Genomic DNA, 10673 nt, shown 5'->3' on the forward strand with positions numbered 1-10673 from the left:
ATTAGAACTACTTGCTTTATTGTTGGGTCTTCACAATATTTGTTCATATTTTATGCCTGATTTAATGTTTGACAATATTGAATTGACTTTGTGCTGAGCAGCAAGTGGTGTTGCTGTCAAGTGTTTGAAACGAATCACTAGCAACCAGTCAAAACACCACAGAAACCAACCAGTAACACCATAGTAACCACTAAACACATTAAAAAACTGCCTAGCCATCTGCAAAAATCAACCAAAACATCATATCAACCAGTTAGTAACACTCTGGCAACCAGTCAAATATTATTGAAACTATCTAACAATTCTAAACTACCAGACAACATCCTAGAAACTACACACAAACATGATAACAACTAGCTGGTAAAACCATAGCAAGCACTAAAACAACTTTGAAACCATCAAACAATAGCCAACCATGCACAAAAATCTTAACAACTAATCAAACCAACTAGTAACACCCTAGAAACCAGTCAAAACACCATAGAAACCAACCAGTAATATTCTAGCAATCACTAAAACATATTAGAAATCCCAAAACAATTGCCACCCATCAGGAAAAATCCCAATAACATCCAAAACATCCTATCAACCAACTAATAACACCAGTAGCAGCCTGTCAGACAACGCTAAACCGCCTGACAACATCCTAGAAACTACGGGAAACATTGCAACAACCAGCTAATAAATCCACATCAAGCATCCAAAACACATTAGAAACCACCTTAGAACTACTTGCTTTATTGTTGAGTCTTCACAATATTTGTTGATATTTTTATGCCTGATTTAATGTTCGACAATATCGAATTGACTTTGTGCTGAGCAGCAAGTGGTGTTGCTGTCAAGTGTTTGAAACGAATCACATGAGACAAGTAGGTTTTGGAAAAATAGAGAAATAAACGTACGATGCTCATTATGAACTTCCAGGTCCTTCAGATTCCATCTCTCTGCTTCACTGCCCCCAGCAGCTGCTGGAAATAGTCCTAAAATCACATTTCATTTTCAATTGCGGAGTGAAAACTGATTCTGAGAGCCTTAAGAGGGTTCTCAGAAATTGCACTTGGCCAAATCACAAAGACTGAGCCATCACGCTTTTGATTTGCTTCAGCGAGTCCTTTAGCAGGAGAAATTAGCTGAGTAAATCAGCTTGTGAATTAATTATTCAAAAATCTCCATAAAAAATTACTTTGTGGTTCTATCCCAGGGTCTGGAGTTAGTCTATATTTCACCCTTAAAACTACATTTCAATACTATTTAGCAAGAAAAAAAAGTGGCTGAACTATCATTCATTCTCCTTCAGCTTAGTCCCTTATTTATCAGGGGTCACCACAGTGGAATGAACCACAAAACTATTCCAGCATATGTTTTCCGCAGCGGAGCCCTTACAGCTGCAACCCCATACTGGGAAACACCCATACACACTCATTCACACACTCATACACTACGGCTAATTTAGTTAATCAATTCCCCAATAGCGCATGTGTTTGGACTGTGGGGGAAACCGGAGCACCCGGAGGAAACCCACGTTAACACAGAGAGAGCATGCAAACTCCACACAGAAATACCAACTGACCCAGCTGGGACTTGAACCAGCAACCTTATTGATGTAAGTTGACAGAGCTATTCCTGAACTATCATGCAATCTGTTCATTTTGTAGTAAATTATGACCAATTTAGCAATTCTAATGCTCCCTGCTCCCAGTCATTTTTAAAGCTTTGTAGCATAGAATTCACTGTCTCACTTTGTGCCGTATCAAGCCGATAGGCTAAAGAAATATCATTCTTAAGTGCCCCTGTGTGTTTGCTTGGAAATAAAACATGAAAGAAAGTGCTCATTGGAAATTCAAATGGGAAGTGTGGGTTTGGTAATTAGCACTGGAGCAAGACCGCAGTAATTAAATCAAGCCTCTTTCCTCCTCAATGGCAGGAAGAGCCCCCATATAGAAGCTCCCATATAGAAATCTGAACTGAAGCAATATATGCAAATTACATACACTCAGTGGTCACTTTATTAGGTACACCTGCACATTAACGCAAATTTCTATCCAGCCAATCACATGGCAGCACCTCAATGCATTTAGGCATGTAGACATGGTCAAGACGATCTGCTGCAGTTCAAACTAAGCATCAGAATGGGGAAGAAAGGGGGTTTAAGTGACTTTGAACATGGCATGGTTGTTGGAGCCAGACAGGCTGGTCTGAGTATTTCAGAAACTGCTGATGTACTGGGATTTTCACGCACAACCATCTCTAGGGTTTACAGAGAATAGTCTGATAAAGAGAAAATATCCAGTGAGCGGCAGTTCTGTGGGCGCAAATGCCTTGTTGATGCCAGAGGTCAGAGGAGAATGGCCAGACTGGTTCCAGCTGATAGAAAGGCAACAGTAACTCAAATAAGCACTCGTTACAACTGAGGTCTGCAGAAGAGCATCTCTGACCATACAACTCGTCCAACCTTGAGGTGTATGGGCTACAGCAGCAGAAGACCACACCGGGTGCCGCTCCTGTCAGCTAAGAACAGGAAACTGAGGCTACAATTCACACAGGCTCACCAAAACTGGACAATAGAAGATTGGAGAAACGTTGCCTGGTCTGATGAGTCTCCATTTCTGCTGCCACATTCGGATGGTCGGGTCAGAATTTGGCCTCAACAACATGAAAGCATGGATCCATCCTGGTGGTGGTGGTGTAATGGTGTGGAGGAGATTTTCTTGGCCACTTTGGGTCCATTAGTACCAATTGAGCATGGTGTCAACGCCACAGCCTACCTGAGTATTGTTGCTGACAATGTCCATCCTTTTATGACCACAGTGTCTCCATCTTCTGATGGCTACTTCCAGCAGGATAACACCATGTCATAAAGCGTGAATCATCTCAGACTGGTTTCTTGAACATGACAATGAGTTCACTGTACTCAAATGGCCTCCACATTCACCAGCTCTCAATACAATAGAGCACCTTTGGGATGTGGTGGAATGGGAGATTGGCATCATGGATGTGCAGCTGACAAATCTGCAGCAACTGCGTGATGCTATCATGTCAATATGGAGCAAAATCTCTAAGGAATATTTCCAGTATCTTGTTGAATCTATGCCACGAAGGATTAAGGCAGTTCTAATCTGGTACTAGTAAGGTGTACCTAAAAAAAAAGTGGGCGGTGTGTGTATGACATACAAGCTCATATGAGGATTTCTCAAATAAAAATTGTCATATATGCAAAACATTTTTCTAAATATTGCAAAAAAAAAAAAATAGCTGTTTACGCATAAATCATTTTTTTTTCAACCATTGGAATTACATAAATGTGTTCAGAAAATATATTAGCTATAATTTTAGAAATGGCCAAATATGAAAGAATATGTGCAAAATATGTGAAAAATACATATTAGTCAGTATTAAAGCCAAAACTGGAACTAAACTAACAAAACAATTAAGAAAAAAACATTTATATGTTGAGGAAAATTATGAAATACAATTTTAACAGAGGAAGAATCAAGAGAAACGTAACGAATGTGAACAATTTAGTTGAAATTGTGTTAATTTTGTGAATATTTTTAACTCATTTGAATTAAAATGTTTGTTTTTTTTCTATTCCTAAGTATGTTAGTTGACCAAACTCTTATTTTAATGGCTGAAGCTGTTTAATATGGGATATATTGGTTATATGGACTGAGAACTGGATCAAAATTATTCGTTTTCCAAAGGCAATTCCATTGGTTAAAAAAATGTATTTGGCCAATTTTGCAACATTTTACGTGAATTTTATGTTTTCTTTTCAGTTTAGTCCCTTTATTAACCTGGGGTCGCCACAGCGGAATGAACCGCCAGCTTATCTAGCATATGTTTTACACAGCGGGTGCCCTTCCAGTCACAACCCAACACCGGGAAACACTCACACACACTAATACACTATGGCCAGTTTAGCATATTCAATTCCCCGCTTTGGGCTGTGGGGGAAACCGGAGCACCTGGAGGAAGCCAACATGGGGAGAACATGCAAACTCCACATAGAAATGCCAAATGACCCAGTCGGTGCTCGAACTAGCGACCTTCTTGCTGTGTGGCGATTGTTCTACCCACTGCACCACCGTGCTGCCCTAAATATGAACTTGTATGTCATATATGTAATTTGCATATATTTCTATATGGACTGCAGCTCATCTCTGCTTTGCTTCTGAATGCTGATGTTAGTCTTTCCTTCAATACTTGGACTTATAAACACGCCTTATGATATTAAAGGTGTTTTTCGCTGTCTGAGTCACATCATTGATATTCCTGAGCACAAGAGATGCTCTGTGGAAGATTATTGATTAAACACACACACGCACACACGACTCTTTCTGGACAGATGACTGATCGCTTCAATAGACACCGCTTATAGTGCAAGCTCAAAACAGCATGCTTAGAAGTATGATGAAGTGCTGCAGCTGAACACTGCGCTTCTGCAGAGGAGGGTTTTGCCTTTGCTTCAGTTTATCAAAGCGCTTCATAGATCTTGTTTAAACCCTGTTGCGGCAGACACTCATTTCCTGCAGGATGTGCGTTCACGAGTCTGATCAATAGCGAATATGCTTGAAAACAACACTGCCCTGTAATCATCATCGAGATCCATGGAGTGAGAATCTAATTGCTGTTGTTTACGTTTTTTAGATCATCAACATTCACTTGAAATAAAAATCCAGACTTGTTGTAAAGGGGACCTATTACGCCCATTTTTACAAGATGTAAATTAAGTCTGTAATGTCTCTAGAGTGTTTATGTGACGTTTCAGCTCAAAATACACACAATTAATGTTTTCCAACTCTCTGAAACTGACCCTTTTAGGCTTTGATACTAATTGTGGTGTTTAGGTGACTGTCGCTTTAAATTCAAATGAGATTGTGCTGTTTTCAGGAGAGGGCGGAGCTACAAATGCCTATGTGTCAGCATAGTGGCAGATTCAAAACTCTAATTTTGGAAGGCTGCTTCTCACTCAGGGCTGCTGTTTATGCTAATGAGGGAGAGATAGTCACTTGTGGGTGGGGCTTTCCCTCACTGATGACACCTACAAAAGGAGAATGTCGATCCAATATTTCTGCAGACTGTTTTTATCAAGTCTGATTATAAACAAATGAAATTATTTTTTAGCACTAAAGGCTGGCTATATTCACACACACAGTTGCCACACCACTGTTTGATCCCCCTTTAAATGTGATTTTTTCAATCTTTAAAGTTACCACAACATGTTAATTCAAGTACTTCACTGTAGTGTGTTTCAAAAACACTATAGTATTTACTATAAGCTACTGTAGTATTTTTCATATGGGTGGTTTATACATTCTAGCATATTTAGTAAAAAGATGTTCATTCAAATTAGGGGTGTGTGATTTTGCGTAAGAAATTATATCTCAATAATTTGGAGCTACAATTGCCTATGTGTCAGCATAGTGGCAGATTCAAAACTCATTTTGGAAGGCTGCTTCTCACTCAGGGCTGCTGTTTATGCTAATGAGTGAGAGATAGTCACTTGTGGGTGGGGCTTTCCCTCACTGATGACACCTACAAAAGGTGTCAAACAAATGTTTCTGCAGACTGTTTTTATCAAGTCTGATTATAAAAATGTTTTTTTATTTTTTAGCACTAAAGGCTGGCTATATTCAGAAATAGTTTGAACCCCCTTTAAAGCGATTTTTTTCAAACTATAGATTTACCACAACATGTTTATTCAAGTACTTCACTGTAGTATGTTTAAAAAGCACTATTTACTATAAGCTACTGTAGTATTTTTCATATGGATGGTTTATACATTCTTGCATATTTAGTTAACTACAAAAAAGATGTTCATTCAAATGTTCATCTCTATAATTTGGTCATTTTTTTAACCAATAACAATTATTAAATCATATTTTGCTGTTTGTTTATTTTAAAGGGCACCTATGATGAAAATCATCTTTTTAAAGCTGTTTGGACAGAGCTGTGTGCAGGTATAGTGTGTCTGCAGTCATATTGGAGTGGTAGAAACACAATGAGGGTGCTTTCACACCTAGACTTTTGTTTTGGAACCTGGCGAGTTTCACCAGTTAGCGCGGTTCGTTTGGCATATGTGAATCCAGCAATCGCGCTCGGATCAGCGCCAAATCAGTCGGTCCGAGATCACCTGAATGAGGTGGTCTCCGCTCGATTGAAGTGAACTCTGGAGCAGATTGATTGCAAGTGAGAAAGCTAACGATCCAAGCCCGGCTATATCACAGTGTATTATGGATATGTAATAGTATAGCCATAGCCATAATAATATATGGCTGGCTAAATGAAGAGAGAATGATGAGTAGGACGAGATGTCTTCATTCCTATTGGTAAATGTGCGTTTCATGTCAAATACGAAAGTGAAAGCATGTTAATTTTTTTAAAAGCCATTTTAAGGTCAATATTATTAGCCCCTTTAAGCTATTCTTTTTCCCGATAGTCTACAGAACAAACCATCATTATACAATAACTTGCCTAATTACTCTAACCTGCCTAGTTAACCTAATTAACCTAGTTAAGCCTTTAAATGTCACTTTAAGCTGTATAGAAGTGTCTTGAAGAATATCTAGTCTAATATTATTTACTGTCATCATGACAAAGAGAAAATAAATCAGTTATTAGAGATGAGTTATTAAAGCTATTATGTGCAGAAATGTGTTGATAAAATCTGCTCTCCGTTAAACAGAAATTGGGGAAAAAATAAACAGGGGGGCTAATAATTATGACTGCAACTGAATGCATTTATTTTCACATGCTGAAAAAACCTATCACAGGTAGCTTGTATAATCTTATTTTACAAATAATCTTGAATTTGGTCATTTTAAGCACACTGTTATATCCTTCACCCAGTCAATGCATCTAGACATTTTTCTTTTTTTGTCAGCTCACATATCGCTAACATGATTATCACTGCAGATAATGCATTTTGCACACCCCAATTGAAATGATCCGCTGCTAATGACTACATTTTTTAAAGATGGGCAGGGGTTTGTTGTTTTGAATGTGCTGTAAACTAAACCCAATCCCAGACACGCTCCATTAAGGCTCTCAGCAGAACTTAGTGGAGAATGTGCATTAGCAAATTGACCATGCACGAGACTTCAGGGCCCTTGGCGACACACACAGTTGTACACTCACAATGAAACAGCTGACGCAATGCTTCCAAGACACATGGTAAAAAGTCTGCTTTATTGGTTTCATCATAACAGTCTTCATTCCCATACAATCACATTTAGGTTCTGCATATACAACATAGGCTAAAATAACCAACAAGCCTTATTTTAACGGGTTTGGTTTGAGTGTGGTTCTGAGTCGAACTCATTTTCACATGCATGTCTGTCTACTGTTAAGGGTGCACCGAACACTAAAGCTGGTGTCTCTGTTGCTTCGAGAGTTTCTCCCAAATAGTTCTTCCACTCCCTAACAGATAAAACACATATCGGAGAACAACCTAGGTTTCAAATGCATAGTCATGTGGAAGTCATGCAAAAATCATGCAGCAACACAACATGAACAAACTCAACAGAAATGTCCCTACGCTCCTATATTGTGCAATTCTCACACTCCAGAGAATTGCATTCACACTTGTTTCTGTGCCTCGTCGTTTACGCTGACCCTCATATTAAATCAAAAAGAAAATACTATACTAATACTGCCATCAGTTGACTGGGAAAATGGGAATGGTTCACTGACAAAGCACAGTTTGGAATAGAAAGGTGAATCAGTGACATGGGAAACAGAATTAACCATATTACACTTTGAGCTGGTCCATTAATCTGTATTATTTTGGCAACTACTTAGGTTAACAATTATACACATTTGCCTGTCCTCAGAATCGTAATGTAAAGCAGATCTCATTTTTATTCACTCAAAATATAGTTAAACTAGTATTAAATTCCTCCATAACGAAAGCAGGTTTAAATGTGTTTAATTGTCATGAAAATACTGCACCATACAAATCTCATTGGTCCTACAGGTAAAATAGCACAGTTGTATAATATCACTACACATAAAAAAACTATAGTCATTTATAGAATAGTACTTCTGAACCATACTATAGTTAAATATAGCATATTACTGCGTATATTATTAGTATTTATGATTTTGGCAGTATAAATAGTGCACGTATAAACTAATAAATTTTAGTTTTTACTACAGTAAGCTCTGGTGTACTGCAGTATAATTTCTACAGTTATAATTTATACGCAAATCAATATACCATCGTTTTTGTGACACTGTATAATAATTCCTATTTACACAGTGCTGTGATGGTTGGGTTTAGTCGTAGACGTTAATAAAATACAATTAATGGGGGATTTAATAAATAAAATAAATAATTCTCGTTAACTTATCGGATAGCAGCTGTATCAGATAGCTGCAACCCAATTCTAGTACTTCATCAACCATAATATGGTTCAAAAATCCTACACTGTTTACTTCAATTTACTATAGTACGGCTGTTATATCTCTATCGTCTCATGTGATTCAGCCTTTGCTGGTTGATGAGCAACTCTCATGTGAACGGCAGTGTTTAGAGTTTAAAAGCTGTCCTTGTGCCTCGACTTTGTACGTTACGCAATCAGTGGAAAAGTTGAATGAAAAATGTCAACCAGCTTGTTTCTAACCTTGCGTCTCAGGAGGGAGGAAAGAAAAATAGAAAAAGTACAACCTGATCTATTCTCAGCGCATACTTCAAAACACGGAGAAGTTTAATGTCACCGCTTGCATAATTCCTCGAAACGGCAACAGAACGAACAGTGAGTTAATTGCACGCAATTAAACTATCAACCAGCAAAGCTACGAACCCAAATAAAAGAGATGAAAGGGAAACGCACTTTCAACAACCTCATTTGAAAATAGCAGTGCATGATCGCTCTCAGTAAAATAAAAAAGAGACTGGAATAGTTTCAAGCTCATCCAAGCTTGAACTGCACAATCTCTCTCCGGTACATTCTCCAAGCATGGCCCCCAGCCAAACCTCCCTGGGAAACAGATATGCACCTCAGGGAGACGGAGCTGTTAACCCGGGGTCATCATCCAGAGATAAAGCTCAGAGTCAAAAGCAGAGAGATAGAGAGAATATGGGAGGCAATGCTAGACGTGGAAGACTTGAATTGAGTTTCTGGCTTGTTTCTAATCCACAGATCTAAAAATTCTGAAATCAAGAAGCATTTTATTGACAAGTAAAGGAATAAATGCTGTTTTAAGAAATAATGTGTCAAGTTTAAGTAAGTTTCTCCTTTAAATCAGGCAAAAATAATCTGCCCATGGGGTAAGTGACGTGATCTTGTTCTTCGTTTTGATTTAGGAGCATTTTGCTTACCAGCATGTCAGATTATTTAGCATGTTTTATTGAAAAACTTAATTTTGGCATATTATTTCTGAAAACAAGAGAATAGTCATCAAAAACAATTGAAGAAAATTGCAGTGTGTGCTAAATTTTTTCAAGCATTTAAGATAGATTATGTAAAGAAACCTAGTGTCACAGAGCAATAGTCAGATTGGCTATTCATCTACTCAATCAGTTCTTTAATATTAAGTCAATACAGAAGTCTGAACAATTAAAGAGCATTACTGAATGACAATAGTGCATGTAAATAGTTAAATTTATTACTATAATGTATGCATTAGACATTCATAAACATGCAGGACATTAAATGCTTGACTATTTAGACTGTTAAAGAGACAGTTCACCTACAAATGTACATTTAATCTCCCATTTTTCCAACCAATAATGAGTTTCTTTATTCTATTTAACACAATAGAGATATTTTGAAGATTAAAAAACGGTAACCACTGACCTCCAAATACTACGAAGGTCATCAATGGTTACAGATTTCCAGCTGTCTTCATTTGTTCAATAGAACCAAAACAACTCAAATGTTTGAAACAGAGCTGAGCAAATGACAGATTTTCATTGAGTGAATTATCTCCTTTAAAATATCAAACCACACTGTTCACACTGCATACACTGTTTTATTGCGGAGCATAACTGGATCTGTTTTGATCTGCATCAAAAGCAAAAACTAGTGAAAAAGCTCAATTGGTAGATGTTTAGAGACACGATCTCCTTCCCTGCCCTCTCTCTGCTGTGTTTGACTCATGAAACTTTGACTGAAAGCGAGTTGGCTGTGTTTTTGTGCCAGATTTGGGTGGTGTGGGTGGAGAGAAGTGGATCTCCGGTCTCCTCCAGGCATGAGACCTGGATTACACTTTCCAAACCCACTTAAAAATGCGCCCACTCTCATTGAGAAAGGATATTGCACTGCAAAATCATTCAATTTTTCAGTAAGGCTGTTGAAATGGACAGGAGGTTGGCAGAGAGGATGCAAGAGTTTCTTCACTCCCAGCTCTGACACTTATGCGCAGGCTCCATTCGAAATAATAAATACTAATTTACCATTGTAACCACAGCGTTTTCTTCAGCAAAATTTAATTTAATGTCAGCATTGATTTATAGTCGTTCCATTTATTTGTTTAGTACAGCAGTAACAATAAATATAGCAACCCTGATATTTTGGTGCAAGCTATGGTTACAATGGTCTACTTTTAAAAGGTTAAACACCAGACAAACAGGGGCATTCAGGGCATGCACTCAAGCACCGAGCACTTTCCAGATGAAAACAAACCAACTTATGAGTAAATGAAAGAACTAAACAAGGAAATGACACAAA

This window comes from Danio aesculapii, chromosome 1 (assembly GCF_903798145.1).
Source record: "Danio aesculapii chromosome 1, fDanAes4.1, whole genome shotgun sequence".
In the NCBI taxonomy this organism is placed as follows: domain Eukaryota; kingdom Metazoa; phylum Chordata; class Actinopteri; order Cypriniformes; family Danionidae; genus Danio; species Danio aesculapii.